Genomic DNA, 19,255 nt, shown 5'->3' with positions numbered 1-19,255 from the left:
TTAGTTAAACCCTTCCTTCCTTCCTTCTCTTATTTTTGATATGTATTGACATAGGAAACCGTCTTCTGCCAAGTCAGACCATTGGTCCATCTAGCTAAGTTTTGCCTACACTGACTGGCAGTGGCTCTCTGGGGTTTCAGACTGGGGTCTATCCCAGTCCTCCCTGGTATTGCCTGATATTGAAGCAGGGACCTTCTTCAGACAAAGCAGATGCTCTGCCACTGATCTATGACGCTTCCCCATCAGATTTAATACGTATTTTTTTAGCAAACCTCTAGCTAATATTTTTATTGTGCTGAAATTGTTGTTATTGTTAAACCTACTGTCAAGCTGAGATATGCTTTAAAGCTTTGCTAACTTCAAGTATGTCCTCACCTGAAATTTCCTTTCTCTGTCTTCAGCTTCCTATTCAAACCTATGAAAACACCAGACATTAAAGTGAATAGTTAACCTGGAATAACTGATTGTGCAGACAGTTTGTCTTAGGCTTCAGCTTTCACCATGGCATTGCAGGTGCATCCTCATAAAGGGAAATTGTAACATGGAGAGCGGCTGTGAATTATGGACTTATCAGGCAAAAGTAATGATGACATCATTCAGATGGCAGTAATAAAGATAAATGAAATAAGAATTCAAAAGCACTTTAACAAGTGCAAATGCTATTTCTAGTCCTTTCAATAGGATTTCAATCATGGCCCTTTGTTTACAAGGAACTTTGTTATATACACACAACATTTAAATGAAACTAAAACACACACACACAAACAGAGATGGGAAGAATCGGAGAAAGTAAAGCACTTATTGCATCTTCCCACATAAAATGTATTTTATTGCTGCTTGAATAATGCAAACAATGCAGTCATAAAGCATTCTTTTGGTATCTTTTTTAGTATTCACAGTGAGCTTGTGTGGTCTAAAAACAATTTAAAATGAATAGAAAAAAAACCACTGCTGCTTTTACTGATTCCAATATTGGATTCTTTTCTCTTTCCTCCTTCCCTCCTATGAATACACAGCAAGTCAATCTGGTCTATCTTGATGGTTGAATAAGCTCTTTGATTTTTGAATTATTCTGAGATTAACTGAATTTGAAATGTGTGCTGCATGCAACGTCTTGCTGGCCCAGAAAGATGAGCTTTGTTATTGACAGAGAAAAGTTGCAAAACTACATTTTCCATTATTACTCACTCACGCTGAACTTGCGTCCCCCACCTATCAGGCTGCCTGGCTGCCATCAAGGCAAGGAGAGATGGAGTTGAAAAGTTCAATTTGCTATATTCTCTCCTGACCAGCTTGAACTTCACAGAGTTAAAAGTGGTTCTAGCACAAAAGGCAGCATCTCCCTTGCACATCTCAGGAGAAGAATAGTGCACATTATGTGAGGCGTTGCCCGAGACCAGCACTAGGCATGGTGTCTGGAAGCAGAGTCAACAATGTGCTAGAGCATTAATGAGCTCTGAAGGGAGCTGTTTATCAAGCAAAGGTCCAAAGAAAGGGCCATAGCTCAATAGCAGAGCATCTGCTTTGCATGCTGAAGGTCCCAGGTTCAATCACTGGTATCTCCAGCCCTTGTAGGGCTCAGATAGATCCCCATCTGAAACCTTGGAGAGACCCACTGTGTCTACCCTGCATGCAGAAGGGCTTAGTTTCAATCTCCGGGTAAGACCAGGAATGTCCTATCTGAAACCCAAGAGTCATTGCCAGTCAGTTTAGACAGTTCTGAGCCAGCTGGCCCAATAGCCTTCTAAAGCAGCTTCCCATGTTCTGGAGGAGACTGTAGGGCTTGAATAGTCACTGCCTTTACCACGCCCTCTGCTAACTCATTTCCTTTAGGCAGGTGTTGGCTTGCAGTTGGGCCTTCTCCTTCCTCCTGAGTAGATTTTTCCTTCCAAGTAGACCTTTCATCCAGAGTACAAACCTGCTGTAGAGCTGTGCTTCTGTGTCTTTTGCTTTCCCATCTACTGTGCTGCCAGAGGTTCAAAGTACAATGATGAAGGACTGATGAACAAGGCAGGCTTGCAATAGGATCATTGATAGGGTGGGGCAAGTGATACATCCCTGAGATGAGGCTTTTCAGTCTGCCTGTGGACTGGCGCAGCATCCCCCATGTCTTCACTCGGAGTATGGTGATCCAAGCCTTTTCCTTCAGGATGCTGGCAGGTGGCTGAGGCAAGGTCTAGACATGCAGCTTTAAGAGGCAACAGAAAACTGCAGTGAACTTTACCACTTTACATTAGCAGTCTCCAGGCACTTACTCTTGTTTTCCCTGACATTTTTGTGAGTGCTGCCCCTTGCTTTTTTGGCAAGAATAGAAATGCATGTGGTTGGTTGGTTGGTTTTTGTGTGTGTGTGTGTGAGTGTGTGTGTGTGTGTGAGAGAGAGAGAGAGAGAGAGAGAGAGAGAGAGAGAGAGAGAGAGAGATATTTTGTTGTCTTTGTTGTTTTATAAATTGCATTGTATTTGAATTTTGCAAATCTGTGTTATTCTGTGTGAGTTGCTTTGTGGATCTCTTCTGACTGAAAAGTGGCATATAAGTAAACAATCACAATCACAAATGCCTGCTCCCACATTTCCATTTTTGTCAGAATTCTCAGACATTCCTAGTCACGACGCAGGTAGAATACATTCACAAATGCCGTTTGTACCCGTTGGCAGGTTTGGGTTTCCACACCAGTTGATGTGCTATTATTCATTATAGATGTGGAGGGATCACCACCCCTCACCTTGGTTCTATAAATATACTTGCCACATATCATATTTCTCATACATACACATAATTAAAATTTTGACTTTTAATTAATTATGTTGGAGGGTGTTAAAACAGTGCTATTGTTGAATTCAGTAATTGTTTTAAATCACTTTTTGTGGCAAGTCCATTTGCAGGAGAGATTAAAATGAAAGGGAAACATATCTGCTCTGCCCAACCTCCATTGTGTGGTGGTGGTGCCTTAACACTGGAACAGCCCTTGTTGGATCAGGCAAAAGGTCCAGCATCCTGTTCTCACAAGGCCAACGGGATGCCTATGAGAAGCACGCAAGCAGGGCCCAGGCAGTTGTGATCTCCAGCAACTGATATTCAGAGACATGCTGCCTCTGACAGTGTAGGGTAAAGCACAGCCACCATGGTTAGTGCCCACTAATAACCTTCTCCTCCATGCACTTCTTTAATCCACTTTTAAAGCCCTCCAGCTTGGTGGCCATCACTGCCTCCTGGGGGAGCACATTCCATAGTTTAACTTTACTCTGCAATAAGAAGTATCTTCTTTTGTATGTCCTGACTTTCCCCACACACATCTTCATTGGATGACCCCCAGGTTCAAGAACTATGAGAAAGGAAGCAAAATGCACCATGAATAATTTTATACACCCTCTGTCATTCCCCCACCCTTACATACTTTTCCCCCAAATCAATGCCCCTCACCCACCCAAACTTGTAATCTTTCATCCTAGGGGAGTTGCTCCAACCCCTTGATCATTTTGATTCTAGGCAGGGCTAATCTAAGTCATGGTGTCTGGAAGGCAAAAGTCCAGAATACAGTAAACCCACAATTTACGTGGGGGTTATAATCTGGGGATCTTGCCTGAAGCCAAAATTGCATATACAGTGGTACCTCGGGTTACATACACTTCAGGTTACAGACTCCGCTAACCCAGAAATATTACCTCGGGTTAAGAACTTTGCTTCAGGATGAGAACAGAAATTGTGCAGTGGCGGCACAGCAGCCGCGGGAGACCCCATTAGCTAAAGTGGTGCTTCAGGTTAAGAACAGTTTCAGGTTAAGAACAGACCTCCAGAATGAATTAAGTACTTAACCCGAGGCACCACTGTAGTCAAAACACTTTGGATGTAATGATGGGTGGGATTGCCAAATTCCTTTTTTCCCAGATGCCCACCCCTTTTCTGCCCATTTACTTACTTATTTTGCCACCTGTGTAAAGCTGAATGCGCACAAGTTAAATGTGTGTAAATTGCAGGCTTACTAAACTGCCTTGTCACAATAGCAGCTTCTATCCTGTGCCCTTTCTATGTCTTTAAATTATTTACTGTAAGTTCTGTGCCCACATTTAGATGCTGTGCCTCTGAAGTAGAACCTTACCACTGGGAGGGCCCTGGCTCATATTTTCATGTGAAAGGTTCCAGGTTCAAAGCCTACCATCTCTAGGAGTCCTTCCATTGTAGACTCAGGTTGTATAAATGTGTCAATAAACCATATATCATAAAGACATCACAGTCTCCACTCTCCCTCATTCTGAGGAAACACAACCCCTCGTTAAGCACCTGAAAGCCCTGGCTTCTCATAGACTGGGGTGGCATGCAGCACTACACTGGGGTCCACTATCAATGGATGTTTTACACCAAAACAACTCCTTGGTGTGGGACTACATCATTCAGTCCAGGGCAGCTCTGCAAAATGCATCTCCTTAATATCACATTCCATGAGCACCTAGCATATATAATTGATATAAATTATATATTCCTCATGTGCCATGCTAGCAATGAGTAATAAAGCACAATATTTATGAAGAAAGACAGCAATTATCTTATTAAATCAGACAGCTGTAATATTTTAGTACAGGTCTCTTCAGCCTGTACTATATTCAGCAGTGATTGTGAGTATAAAAGAACCAATTAATGCTGCTATAACACTAAGAAATATCCCACACCAATGTGGCATGAAGTATGCTCTGGGAATAACAAGATGTGGAGATGGCCACCAACTTTGATGGAAGAGTACGTCTTCACACAGCACAAAGCTAAACTATGGTATTTGCTACTGCAAAGCGTAGGCAAGGCCACCACTTTTAAATGCTTCAGAAGGGAAATAGACTAATTCTGGGGGTTCTCAGTGGCTACTAGTTTTGATGGCTGTGCACTACCTTCAAGATCAGAGGCATCATGCCTCTGAGTAGTTGTCATTGGGTAAGAGTGTGAGTATGAATGTATTCTACTACAAATTTCACAGAGGCATCTCATTGACCATTGTGGGAACAGAATGCTGGAATGGTTAAGGCCTTTAGTCTAAACCAGCAAGGCTCTTCTTACGTAGTTAAGACTTTAATGTCAACATGAATCCATTGGGATAGGCTGTCCAGAGCTTTGGGGTTCACTGTCATAGTATAACCAAAATGGCCAAATGCATTTCACCTTTCCATCTGATTCCAGGAAATCTAGTTTTGTTAACCTTTTAGGTGGTGCAGGATTGTTTTAGAGGGCACGCATCTGTGGGAATGTTCTGGGGTGCAGGAGAGGATATATTGACTAATTATATCCTTATCCAACTTGTGGTAACAAGTTCCCAAAATATCAGCAGAGTTTATAAACATTCCCTTTTTAGTTTGCAACGGTAACGTGTGCACAGGTTCGCTAGAACCTCTATAATAATTACTCTGGTAATTTCCCCTTTGATCCCTCTTAAAATACAAGACACTACACAGTCTTTATAAAAGTATAAAAGAGTTTACTCACGTTCTGTTCACAATATGATCCCAGAAGGCACACAGACTTAAAAAGGTAAAATACATTTAGAATCTATCTTGTAGCAAGATAGTCCTTATCTCCTCTCTTGGCTGGGAGCCAAGAGAGCATCCTTAGATGTTCCTCATGGAAGGAAGATGGCAGCGAGAGGCAAGAGAGAGAGGCAAGAGGCAAGAGAGAGATATGGCTGCCTGCCCTGTGCTTTTATCATTACCTGCACAGGTGAGGCCACACCCACCTCTGGTCACATGCGGAGGAAGTCCGTCCCCAGGAAGTTTACCTGCTTGCTGGACAGACATCCCTCCCCATGTTCTAACATGTACACTCTAGGAATGTTGTCATTGACTGCTCCTGTGTTTTACATCCCACAGCATCTTTCTCTGGGGCCAGTGAAAGGCTGGATGCGAGTAAACAAACTGAAACTGAAACTAGACAGTTAAGAAGTGCAGTTGGTACATTGGATGAATTGATTTTCTGATTTAGACATGATTGTGTTTTCCACAAAACAGCAAATGCATGGTTTGGGAGTAACCTTTGCTCCAGAATCTTTTACTTAAATAAATATTTGAATAGATATTTTTGGAGATTTAATAAAAATGAAATAAAAAAAGAACTATTTGAAGAGCATTGTTTTTCAGTGTTACCTGCAGTTATACCTCAGCAGTTGCAGTGTGTGAAATGATGGACTGTGCATTGGAGGTTGTCCTATTATTCATGTGCGTGCAGTTCCCTAGAGAACAGGGTACACACACACTCAGAAATCATGAGCAGGCAGCTTGGCAACCCTAACTAGACACTTTTCTCAGACGGCCAGTGTGGCATAGTGGTTAGAATGTTAGAGTGTTGGATTGGGATCTGGGAGACCAGAATTCAATTCCCCACTCAGCCACTCACTGGGTGACCTTGAGCCAGCCACAGTCTCTCAGACTAACCTACTTCATAGGGTTGCAAGGAGAAAATCTGAAGGGGAGGGAACCTTGAGCACATTGGAGGAAATGTGGGATATAAATGTAAGAAATAAATTATATATAACAAAAGTTAATGGCAAAAAATGTGGCCAATAGTTTACCAAGAACAAGTTCCAGAAAAAGTGACTATTCCTAGGTGAAATAGGGTAATCTGCAGCATGTAGGTAACTGAACTAATACATTAGAATTATCCAATGAAACCTTTAAATTACCGTAATCATAAAATTAAATGTTTGCAATTCACCATATTACTCAGCTTTCAGACAGCCAGTCCAAATCTCACAACTCTTGTCCATCACTGATTTGTCAGAATCAGATTTCTTTTCCCTTCATCACCATCAGGTGTCTTTCTTTGCTCTCAGTTCAAAATACAAGGATCAGTATAATAAATAATGATAAAAATAGTCTATTGCTTGAGACCACATGTGCAAAGATGTTTTTCTACGTATATTTTGCTGTAAGAGTATTTAATATGACGAAAATACACCCCCCAAAGAGTTTATTTTGCCCAAGAAATGGCACACCCCATCAAGCTGAGTGTGGTTACTCCTATTAACATAAATGATTAACTATGTTTTTTGAAATATTTAAATGTTTCAGAACAAGAGTATGTGAAAAGGAGAAGCATTACTGTTGTAATCATGTGTTACACTGGATTAAGTATGGCAGAAACAGATCTCATTCCATGATAAGTACTATCTCCCAGGCCTCTCTTCTGCTTTGCAATTCAGCCTTCCCCCAAAATACTGGATTTCAGATGCAAGGCACAAAGAGAACAGGCTGCCAAATATCTATTCTTTGCTTTCACCTTTAATAACATGCATCCCCCCCTTTCTGTGAGAAGGCTTTTTGGTGTGTTTGCTTCACACTACTGACATGTGTGCTGCTCCCAGCTCTCTCTAAGGCATGATTTATACATTATCAAAACAAGATGGTTCTGATTTCAGAAAGGTAGGGTGGGGACAGTACCACCTTCTGCATGGCCAAATCCATACTGCATCTGTAGTTTATGCCATGAAGTTCTCCCAAGCCATAGATAGAATTGACCTGTGTATGGGTCATGAAAACCCACATCAACTGATAGGCAACTCTCGGAAACCTTCTCGGACCAAAATCTAGGGCATAGAAAAAATCCCTGTGTTCCTCCTTCCCGCACCCCCTGAGGCCATTCCCTGCCATTTCCCAATCCCAAAACACATGCATACACTCTTCTCTTTCCATACCCCCAATATCCCTCAGATGAAAATGGGGACATTTGTCACTTGCCCCCTCCTCACCCACTCATTTTTGTTTTCTCCCCCCCCCCCAGCACTTCCTATCAGAGAGGAGACTGGCAGCAGTGGCCATGGAAAGGTCATGGGGAGGCAATGGGATGCTCCCCCATGACCTTTCCGCCACTGCAACTCAGGATAAGCACTGGCTAATCCTCCTCCCCAAGCTCAGCGGCATCAATTCTGGTGGGAAAAATAGGGACATTCTGGGATCAAATCAGAAGCTCAGATGGCTTTTGTAATTCCAGGACTGTCCATGGAAAATAGAGACACTTGGAGGGTACGGCTTTCCGTACCTCTAAGTAAGTAGCCACCGTAAGGGCTTCCAAAATTCATTTTTGTTGTCCTTCTGTTAGTCCCCACAATGCAGGAATTTAAAAATGTAACTTGTGTGCTTTTAATTTTTGGGTTTTGTTGTTTTTAAATTAACCAACGTAGGATGTGCCTGGGAAAGAGTTGCTGGGGTGCTGGGGAGCGGGGGGGGGTGCTTCTGAAATCACAGTGGTTCTGAGCAAGGCGAAGTATAGAGGGCACATGATATATGGGGCACATGGCAGCAGCAGTTAGTGACTGTGATGTACTGGACATGCACATGATATTATACAACTATTTAGATGTACCATTATTTGTTTTTGTATCTGTTTTAGAACAAGTTTTGTTATTTGAGCTTTTGAATCATATTTATGGGTCTGGACAGTTTTTATTCCAATAGAAGTCTGCTTTTATCCATCCTATTGCTTCATGCTGCACAGTATGACTTGAAGAGTAAAAATGTTCCTTTGGGTGATTAACATTCTGTGGCCTTTTAAATGTGTTTGAAGGGGGTATTTTTTTGTTTTGTTTTGATCTTATGATGTATTTTGTGTTCTCATTTTGTATTTTTATGTTGTGAACCATCCTGTAATCTTCGGGTGAAGGGCAGTATACAAATTTAATGAATATTATTAATAATAATAATAGTTGCCCATTCATTGTTGAACATACAAATATTAAATCAGAACTAAATCAAACATATGTTCTGTGGTGATTCCTGTATCGAATTGCCTGCCCACCAGTTCTGACAGTTGTTCTCAAAAGTATAAGGGGGGGGTGGACTCCAATAAATTAGGTGAGACCTTTTGCAATACAGAAGCCTTGAGCTTCATTTTGCATAGATGCACATCTCCTTTTTCACAGGGTAAATCTTAGAGCAATGCTCCTTTCCTCCATCTTTGCCCCTCTCTCTTTCCCCCAAAGTTCCTTCCTTGCAATAGATTGGGCTATATGAAAAGAATGTGCCAAATATGCCATCTTCTTTTTTGGCTTGGTTCCCTTAAACTCTACAGTGCACATTATCCTTTTTCTTCCCTCACTCCCTTTTAACAGCCTCCCCAGCTGCTCTCATCTTCACACATTAAGCCTCATTAAATGTGGGATGCATTCACAAATCCACCTGCCTCTCAGCAGAGACGCATGGGAAGAGGTATTCTAATAGTCCCCATTTGCTAGGCCCCTAGAAGACCCCTATCTACACACATACTAATAATAATAATGATGATGATGATGATGATGATAAAAGTCCCTCCTAGCTTTTTCCTCCTGTTTTTAGACAAGCTTTGGAAAACTAATTCAGTCTGACATTAGAGCCTTTTACTAACTGGCCATTTGTAATTACACTACAAGAGAACATACGCAAATTGAATACAGGGGAAGCTTTTCTGATACACAATAACTTCCCAAGGATAACTACATCATTTTTCACATACCTTCCAACTGTGTCTAATAAATTGCGTAAATGTTCTTTCTCCCTACAAACACCCTGCATTGTGCTGGCTCCTGATGCATGCTGAACTTCATACTGAATCTCTGCTTGCTGACAGGATAGTCTGCCATATTTCACAGGTTAAAATAAGGAAATTCTTGTGGATAATGGCATGGAGTCAACAAGGGAATTATGGGGGTCTGCCACCTTCAGGAATATTCCAGCCCCAGCCCCAGCCCAATTTCTAGCTTGTTTTTAAAAATATGGTTTTTTTTACTTAGGAAGCTATAAGGGAAACTGTTCTTTCCTCCCTAAGTGGTAAACTAGCTTCCTAAAATATTATTCTACTCTGTCATGCATGCTTTAGTTGAGATTGCTGTAAGGCAGGGGGTTGAACTGTATGACCCTCAGGGTCCCTTCCTACTCTGCAATTCTAGAATTCAGCTAAATCACGGTCAGAGTAGACAATGGTTTTGGTTAAGTTGGATCAATGAGTCTAAGTATGGCTTGGTTAGCTACAAGCCAAAATCAAAGGGAGAGAAAATGTATCATCATTTTTTAACAATAAATATTTGCATACACAAATTTCTATTTACAGATGCAAATTCAGTAATTTCTAATTTAAATAGAGATACACCTCACCATAAGTAACCAGGTATCCCAGCTGCTGGCCCAGTCTGCTATCAAGGTACCTCAGTGTTGATGGACAAGTCCATTGTGTCTGTTCTCCTTTTTTATGCTTTATCTTTAACCAGGAGGGGGGCAGGATGGTCCTTCATGTAGAAGACACCTTCAAATAGAGCACCCACTATCCTTCAACAGCCCTCTGTAGGTGACATCCTGCTGCTTCTGAATTCCCAAGTCCCAATATTCCTCAAATATCCTGGGAGTGACTGCTCAGAAATAGGACTTTGCATCTGATAAAGTGGAAGATTCATTATTTGGCCAGTGGGTTCAAGCAGGAGAAAGAACCACAGGATTAAACTGTGCCAGGAGAAGCAGTTTTAGGGTGGAACAAACAAAGCACAGAGTGTTAGAGGCAGGGGGCACTGGATTTTAGCATCACACAGGGTGCCGCCCAAAGTCCACCAATAGTGCCAGATGCCTTGTTGGTGATCTGGTGAACCTTTAGAATGATGAATTTCCATTTGTGGCTTCTGCTGAAGAGAATCTGCCAGTGTTTGCTTGCATCTGCAGATACATTGAGCCAGAAACGTCAGGGAACCATCACAGAACAACCAGATGTACATGAATAAAGGTAAAGGTAAAGGTACCCCTGCCCGTACGGGCCAGTCTTGACAGACTCTGGGGTTGTGCGCCCATCTCACTCAAGAGGCCAGGGGCCAGCGCTGTCCAGAGACACTTCCGGGTCACGTGGCCAGCGTGACAAAGCTGCATCTGGCGAGCCAGAGCCGCACACAGAAACGCCGTTTACCTTCCCGCTGGTAAGCGGTCCCTATTTATCTACTTGCACCCGGAGGTGCTTTCGAACTGCTAGGTTGGCAGGCGCTGGGACCAAGCAGCGGGAGCGCACCCCGCCGCAGGGATTCGAACCGCCGACCTTTCGATCGGCAAGTCCTAGGCGCTGAGGCTTTAACCCACAGCGCCACCTGCGTCCATGTACATTAATAGAATAGCTCAATAAACTATGTATTAATGCACTAACTAGTTTAAGAGCAAGAGAGAGAAAGAGAGAGAAGAAATAGAAAAGAAGGCTCTAGTGCTTGCCAGTTGTTCCATTCATTGGCCAGAAATTGAAAGACAGAAACATATTTTCTTTGTAGTGAGCAATGGGGAAGAACTGGAGGTTTTCATTTTAAACAGGAAGCAGAACATTCAGGGGGTGAGTTCAGAGTTCCCATGCAAGGCCAGGGTCTCTCAGACCTCATCATGACTGTGGTCCTTTTCAAATGCATCAACTGAAATCAGTAAGATGTGGGCTTTGGCTGAACTGCGCTTAATTTTTTCTTCCTTCACTGACCTTCACAATATCTCCCTTTTTAGATACTCATTACTGCTGCTTGAAAGGCATATTAGATTGTCTAATGGTGACTTTCCTACAGCAAATATATTTTCTCAAACAGGAGAGTGAGCTCTGACATTTTACATGGCTACTCCTTTCTGGGCCATTCAGTTGCATGAATGAATTCCAATCTCTGGGCAGTTTCCAAACTGAAACGGTGGTTTGGGGTGACATGGGCATGTAGCCCTGTCACCCTGACAACCTCCATTTCAGAAGCCTCCTGCAGCAGGCACTTTTTCCTGTGGTGACATCATGCCACCTGTAATATTGGCCGCCTCACCCTTGCTTGTCTGATGCTGAATATCTCACCTTTTGTCAGGGTAAAAACTCTGCTATCACCTCTCTTTGTTCTTGGACAGCACCTCTTTAAGACCATCTCTTGAAGAGGCTGTCTTGACTTCAAACCCCACATTTACTAATTTCAGAAATTATAGGAAGTAAGAGAGTCATTACTTATTATCAGGGCTTTCTTGCCTTCCAGAAATCATTACACCACCTTTCCTCCAAAGAGCTTCAGATGGTGTATATGATTTTCTTCCTCCTCATTATATCCTGACAGCAACCTTATGAGGTACGCTAGATTGAGAGATGGTCACATGGTAAGGTTCATGGCTGAATGGGGATTTGAACCCTTGTCTCCCAGACCCTAGTCTAACACTAGGTACATCACTGGCTTTTTGCCTTCCACTTGCTACAGGCCTCACTGCTTACAATTCCCCCACTTAGGATAACATTATATGCATCTGATAGAGTGAACTCTAGTGCACTAAAGCTTATGCCATAATAAATTGGATACTCTTTAAGATGCCACTAGACTCTTTGTTGGTTTTGAATGTGATGCCAATGAAGAGGAATAAGCGGCAGATGCTTTTAAATTAAGTCTAGTGCATTATGTAATCTTTGCTCACACTTAATCTCAGCCTTCTAGCACCTAATAAGAAGTGGGAAATTACATTTATGCTTTGCCAGCCTATCAGTTCTGTCAAGCTGAGGTAGTTTTGAAATCTATCCGTCATTTCCATGCACATAAAATTTATTGTCATTCAGCATATTTTATATATCCACATACATTTTATTTCAGGGGTGTTTGGCCAGTATGTTTATTTCTTTAGGCATTTATAGATGTGGTGCTTAGCATAAGCCAAAGAATGCTTTAGCACTAAGAGGCTGCAGAGCTTGATAATATTAGGGAGACATTGTATAGTGCCGCTTGGTGACATGAGTGAGTGGAACAGATTGCTTCCACTTAAGTGCAAGTAACAGTCAAGTAAGATCTCAGACAAAAGGTATTAGGAATTTACAAACTCTTAAATTGTGCTTCTCTGTGAATCCTCTGCTAATGCTTTTTCTCCATCTAACTTTTTCTCTTTCTGACACCTCCTTTGCTCTTTCCACACCATGCAACACACATTAGATTAAGTAAAGGGGTTCAGGTTTCCCATCTCTGCTTTAACAGAACATGACTGGCCCTCTCATACCTGCTGTTCACTGCTTGGGCCCCACGTTATGTCCTGATGGTTTGGGAGAAGGGGGACACCAACTGTGGGCAAAGCAGTGGATGCAGCTCTTCCCCGCCCACCCTGCACCTTACATAAGAAGAACTTGCTGGATCAGGCCACTGGCCCATCAAGTCCAACACTGTTCTGGCTAGGGAAAGGAGACAACTGCCTCCAACATCATCACAGTAAGTTCCCCTCTTTCCCTGGAACATCATGAGATGGTTTAGGGACCACCACCCTTAAATCATACCCTTGTTTCCTCCCCATTACCCCAAATTTGGCCAAAACATCAGTTTTGATTGAATTTGGTACAGTCCTCATCATTACAGATAATGAAAACCAATGAAGAAAGTCATGATGAATTCTCATTTTCGCAGCTGGGAAACTCGGGTCTAGAAGTGGTGAGGCATACTCAAGAACTGGCGACGCCTCGCAGGAGGTAGGATATTCTGGCAGCCATGCATGGGTGAATCTTTTTCTATCCTAAGTTTAGGTTTACATTTCCACGTACTTTTCCACTGTCCTCATACAATCAGTAGTGAAGGCATAATTGTTGGGTGTGCTGATGCTCCCCCATGCAACAATGCATGAGGGAAGTTTGAACACCCTGTAGATTTTAAGCTCCTTGGGGCAGAGCAGCCTCTCCTTAAATTCTTTCTGAAGTGCCACTTTGTGTCATTAATAACAACTAAACAAGCAATATATGTGCATCTAGTCATGGGGAAGGTCTGCAAGGAGCAGGGCCATCTTAAGCATATCCTGCACCATGGTGCAAATATCTCTCTGCCCCCCCACATTTTCCAGAGTTTTCTACCTTTTTTAAGGGGGGGGGACTTTGGTTTGGCTCGCATGGTTCGATGCACACTCGGTGCTGCTCGTAAGTAAGAGGCACCTGGATCGCAGCCCAGACGGCCTCCTGCACCCTTCTGTGAAGCCTCCCTCTAGCCGCTCTGAGCCCGGCCTTGGCTGGGGAGGGCGGGGTATAAATAAAAATTATTATTATTATTATTATTATTATTAGTGCTCACGACAGGAGGACCAGCAAGCAGATCAGGTGGCTCTCCTGACTCCACAGGGAGGTGCGCAGGCAGTGACGTGGCCAGAGAGGGGCAGTAGAGACACATACGCCCCCCACCCACCCCCAATTGCACCCACCAGGCACCCAGGCAGCCCCGGCGGGAAGGGACGCAAAGGGGCTTCCCTGAGCCGGACACAGCGTGCTCCAATGGGTGGCTGAGAGGAGAGGAGTGGGCTGTCCCAGAGCAGAGAGGGGAGGGTGCCCTGACTCTCCTTCCCGGACACTCAGCCTGTGGCACCCTCCAAAATCTGATGCCCTGGCACCCCGCGCCACTAACGTCTATGGGTAAGACGCCCCTGGCAAGGAGGCTTGTACTTGTGCTTGCTTGAACATGAAAAGAACCCTCAATGTGCTTGTGGGTGATGGTAAAGCAAGATCATGCAAGGCATTCCACTTGCGTTCAAGTGGGCAGAAGTGAAAGCCTCCCGTGGACTTTTTCCTGAAATGTCATGGTTTTCAGGTGTAAAAATGGTGTTGGGTGGAATTTTGTCAAATCAGCAAAAATGTCAGGGGAAACCCGGACGTATGGCAACTCAATGGGAAAAGCAGCAGAAACAGCTTAAAATAACTATTTTTGGGTTTGTTCCTCCAACAATGGTTTCCTCAACAATGTTGGGATGTTGGGGTCTTCCTAAAAAAAACACCAGGAATTTTATTTTTTAAAATATGGCAACCCTATTTTTCCCAGCCAACATGGACATTTTCAGGGACTGAGCATGATAGGAACATGGTAAGCAGGATTTCCTGCATTCCATCTACAGATTCAGTTTCACATGTTCATGCAGGCACCAAGACATACCTGTCTTGACATACCACACATCCAAATACAAGAGCACAACAAACCCCCACAACAAACACTCTGTGAGGTGAGCGGGGCTGAGAGACTTCAGAGAAGTGTGACTGGCCCCAGGTCACCCAGCAGCTGCATGTGGAGGAGCGGGGATGCAAACCCGGTTCACCAGATTACGAGTCCACTGCTCTTAACCACTACACCACATTGGCTCTCTGGTTTAGGCTCAGTGGTGTTTGGGGCCCCTGAGCTGCAGGTTACTTACCTGACAAAAGAGAGAGAAACGTGCCTTAGATGAGATGAAGACAGCTGAAAACAGTTAGTTAAACAGTAATGATCTTCCTGTAAAAAAAGAAGAAAAGTCTTGTTTGAAGATAATGGTGTGGGAATGAATAGGGTTGAAAGAGGTTAATTATAAATCTAATTTAGGAATTCTATAGATCAAAGTATAAAATGCAAGCATTACCTTGGGTCACATATAGTTAGAGAAACTTAAATAAAACAGAACATAATTTAGAAAGATCTTTTGTTTAAAATGTTGTACAGGCATCTCTTTGTTTTGCAGCTTCTGCTTAGTCATGAGAAAACAGAGTATATAAGGCTATGGCCCAGAGATGGACCAGGATGCAAACAAGAAAAATCTGTGCACCTCGCTTGGCTTGATTCTGTTGTACTTTTTAGCAGCTATTGTAACAGTCTTAGATTAAGAGAAACCTCTTTACCTTATCATTGTTTTGTGATTGTTGTGTTACAATCACCATATGATGCATTGACTCAAAATTGTTCAAAGCCTAAAGGAAAACAAAATAGTTAAGAAATTCCCTATCTTATTCTTTGGTATAACTTAAATGTCTCTGTTGGACCCTTGGGAGCAAGTTTTGCATTAATGTGAACCAACCTAATTTCCACTTCCCAAAACAACATACAAACTGAAATACAAATATCCTTCAAAATCTGCATTATTCTGAATACTGCAATGCAATAAATAAATGCAGTAAAAGCATATATCAGAGGAGAGTGTGCATAAATATGTGTTGGCATCCATCTGTCTTGGGAGACAATGGAAGAGTGTGTCTTTGCAGGTCAAGTCAGAGTGTGTTGGTGAAGTTGGAAGGTTGCAATGCCTTCTGTGGCTTTAGAGACCAATATGGGAGAGACATGTTTTGTTGCAGCAACATCAGATGAAGGTGCCTGGATGTGCTGCTGTTATCAGAATCTGGAGGAATTCTGAATACTCAAGTTTCAGTTCAGATGCCACACCTGATTTATGACAAGTGCATGACAAGTGCAAGACACTTTTTCCAAGGTGTTGTGGGTAACCATGGGCAACTTTTGTTCAGGGTTTCTTTCTGCTTCTTTTATGATGTAGTTTGAAGTCTTGTTGCAACAATAAAGATCAGGCCTCCTGGCCACTGTTTTGCTTCACTCTCTTGGCCAGAGACTTTTGTTTGACTATCCAACTTGAGCACAGGGTATTCCTCGCTACATCTCTGTGCTCCTCCCAGAGGTAATTCCTCCTCTGGTCACTGCTGTGGATACACAACCAGACTGTCTCCAGGCACTACAGTCATTTGCAAGGCATTCCCACACGGCAGGGTTGTTGTCACCAGCCTTCATGTCATGTTTGCAGATATCTTTGCAATGCAAAGTTGGTCTGCCAATGATCCTGGAGCTAGCTCCCCATAGAACAAATCCTTGGGGATCCTACCATCTTCTATTCTGTGGTAATGACCAAGCCAAAGTAGATATGGCTGAGACAGGAGTGGGACATGTGTATATTAATGGAAATTGTCCTTTGCCTACAACAGAAATTATGTAGGATATTCTTGGATATTGGTGTAAGTCCATGGCAGGAATGGGGAACCTTTGACCTTGGACTCCAACTCCCATCATCTAGAACTAGGGCTGATGGGAGCTACAGCCCAACAACATCTGGAGGGTAACAAGTTCACTATCTCTGGTCTATGGAAAGGGCCCTCACAGTCTCATTTTCTCTGTGCAATCCTAAATATAATGGACTTTTCCCATTAGAAACAAATAGGATAAAGCGTGCATAAAATACTTTATTTTTCCGTGTATAAGACTAGGGTTTTTTAACCCAAAAATTAGGTTTAGAATTGGGGCTCCTCTTATACAGTAGTGCTGAGGAGTGTTTTCTTAATTTGGAGTCCCCAAAAATTTGTTGTTGTTGTTTAGTCATGTCCGACTCTTCGTGATCCCATGGACCAGAGCACGCTAGGCACTCCTGTCTTCCCCCCAAAATAAGGGGTGTCTTATACATGGGAGTGTCTTATACACTGAAAAATATGGTAATCTAGTATTAAGTAGCAAAGCCCCCATTTTGAAGGGGGCTTCTTTGCTGGTGGTGAGGGCAACAGTTTTAGCATTTCTGCCAGGCAATGGAGAGTTGTCATTCCAGGAAGATTCTAGAAGAAATTGAAGTTACCTCACCACCAGCCACCAGCATTATTGGTTTTCTGCTGGGTTCATAGCTGAATCTTCTTTGGCTCTTCAAGAACACAGGAAGCTGCCTTATACCAAGTCAGAACAATGGGCCGTGTAGCTCAGCACCAGCAGTAACTCTCCAGGGTTTCAGGAAGAGGGCACCCCCAAATTTACCTCAGGGCTTTTGCATGCAAAGCAGATGCACTACCACTGATTTGCAGCCCTTCACTACACCATCAGACCACTGAACCATCTAGCTCAATACTGTCTGTACTGGTTGTCTGCAACTCTCTGGGGATTTTAGATAGGGGGCTTTCTCAGCCCTTCCTGGATTGAAACTGGGGCTTTCTGCATAAAATGTAAATGTTCCACCACTGAGATACTGCCCATCTCATTCAACCTTCTTCCTCATCCCAAGTAGACGATTCATTCCAAGGTGAAACCAAGATTCTTGGCAGACAAGCACTACTGCACCAACTCTGGGAAGACACGAGACAGCGAAACAATGATTAGTCCAAGATAGAGCCCTGAGACCCTTGTCAAGCAAGAATCTCGCAGCTCAGAAATCTTGACAGGCTATACTGCTAGAATTGGCAAAGCAGTGAATGTATCTGCTGAAGAATAATCTCCTAGCTATAGTTATTATTATCATTAGCTTTACAGCTATTTGGGGATATTACTGGCCTGTTGGTGTGTTTTATGTCTATTTAATTTTCTGGATTTTAAATTATTAATTATTAAATTGTTAATTTAGTGTTGTAAACAGTATTATCATTTTAATTATGTATCATGATTACTGTATTGTCTTCAGACTATTATTTGGTTGCAAACCACTTGGAGCAGAAATTTGTAGAAAATGCAACATGGGAAAAGAAGCAAGCTTGTGCATAGGGCTGGCCCACCCATGAGGCAAGGTAAGGTGACTGCCTCAGGCAGCAGGATCCATAGGGACAGCAGATGTCAATGTAGATGTTTATTCCCCTCCTTGTTCCTGATATAGATCTTCACTTACTCCTTCTTCCCTAGTGAGGAGAAGGGCACCATTTTGTGGCTGGCTTCAGGTGCCAAAATGTCTTGAGCTGGCCCTATTTGTTTTGTGTTTGTACATTGTGTTTAGGATTGCAGTCTATATGTCATTCAATGAGCTGGATCCATGTGGGTGTACAGAAAAATCTACTTGTAATGTATTGAGCTGAATGGTCAAGGTAAGAAATGTGGCTCAGAAAATATATTTCATTATGAGAAATTCAAATGAATCAACTTCATTGGTCTGGGTGGTCTTTAAAGGAGGAGGAGAAGCTGGTGGTCTGTGTATTATTAACTCTTCAGGATCTATAAGTTGTGGCAATGATTGTGTGATTAACTATGGACCCCCATTTCCCCCAGCTGTCCCCCCCCCCATATTCATGTCTGGCTGAGATCCCTTTTGATACTGGATTAAGAAAACTGAATACAGCTCAACAAGCTCTAATCGATGCCTCCAAAATTTATATTCAGGAAACATCCCCACTTTGCTTCTAAACAAATAATTTCATCATAAGATAATTCTCAGCAAAACTACAATACATTTTCACAATGTGTTATGGGAGCTGGGGCCATTCAGTTCTAAATAATGGTTTCTTCACTCGACAAGTAAATTGAAATTGATTGGTTTCAGTCTCCTGTGCAGAAGCACACAATACCTATGCACAGCGATGCGATTGACTTCAGCACAACAGACCTCAGCCTTCCATTCTCAAGGACCCAGGACAGAATTTTGCAATCACTCCCCTTCTGTACTGGAATCTTTGTGAACCTTGACTCTCTTTAAATGTCAGCTTGTGACAACAATACCTTTACAGAAGGGGAATTGGCCTCTTGTGTCGGAAAGTAGAATCCTGCATGTGGATATAGGGCAAAACAAGAAGAGTTTTTTAAACAATAAAAATGATGAATTAAATGAAAAGGTTATGCACCTCCTTTAT

General features: G+C 42.7%; 1 long non-coding RNA gene across 1 annotated transcript; it reads right to left on the bottom strand.

Annotated features, from left to right (window-relative positions):
- Positions 1-370: 370 nt before the first annotated feature.
- LOC309362088 lies at positions 371-15,669 on the bottom strand. The gene is made up of 3 exons (XR_014164789.1): positions 15,569-15,669; positions 15,112-15,188; positions 371-415 (listed from the first exon to the last, which is right to left on the bottom strand). It is a non-coding gene; the product is annotated as an uncharacterized lncRNA (long non-coding RNA).
- Between the last annotated feature and the right edge of the window lie 3,586 nt (positions 15,670-19,255).

This window comes from Podarcis melisellensis, assembly GCF_964234715.1.
Source record: "Podarcis melisellensis genome assembly, chromosome: Z".
NCBI classification, from domain to species: domain Eukaryota; kingdom Metazoa; phylum Chordata; class Lepidosauria; order Squamata; family Lacertidae; genus Podarcis; species Podarcis melisellensis.
This window is presented reverse-complemented; position numbering and strand designations above follow the sequence as displayed.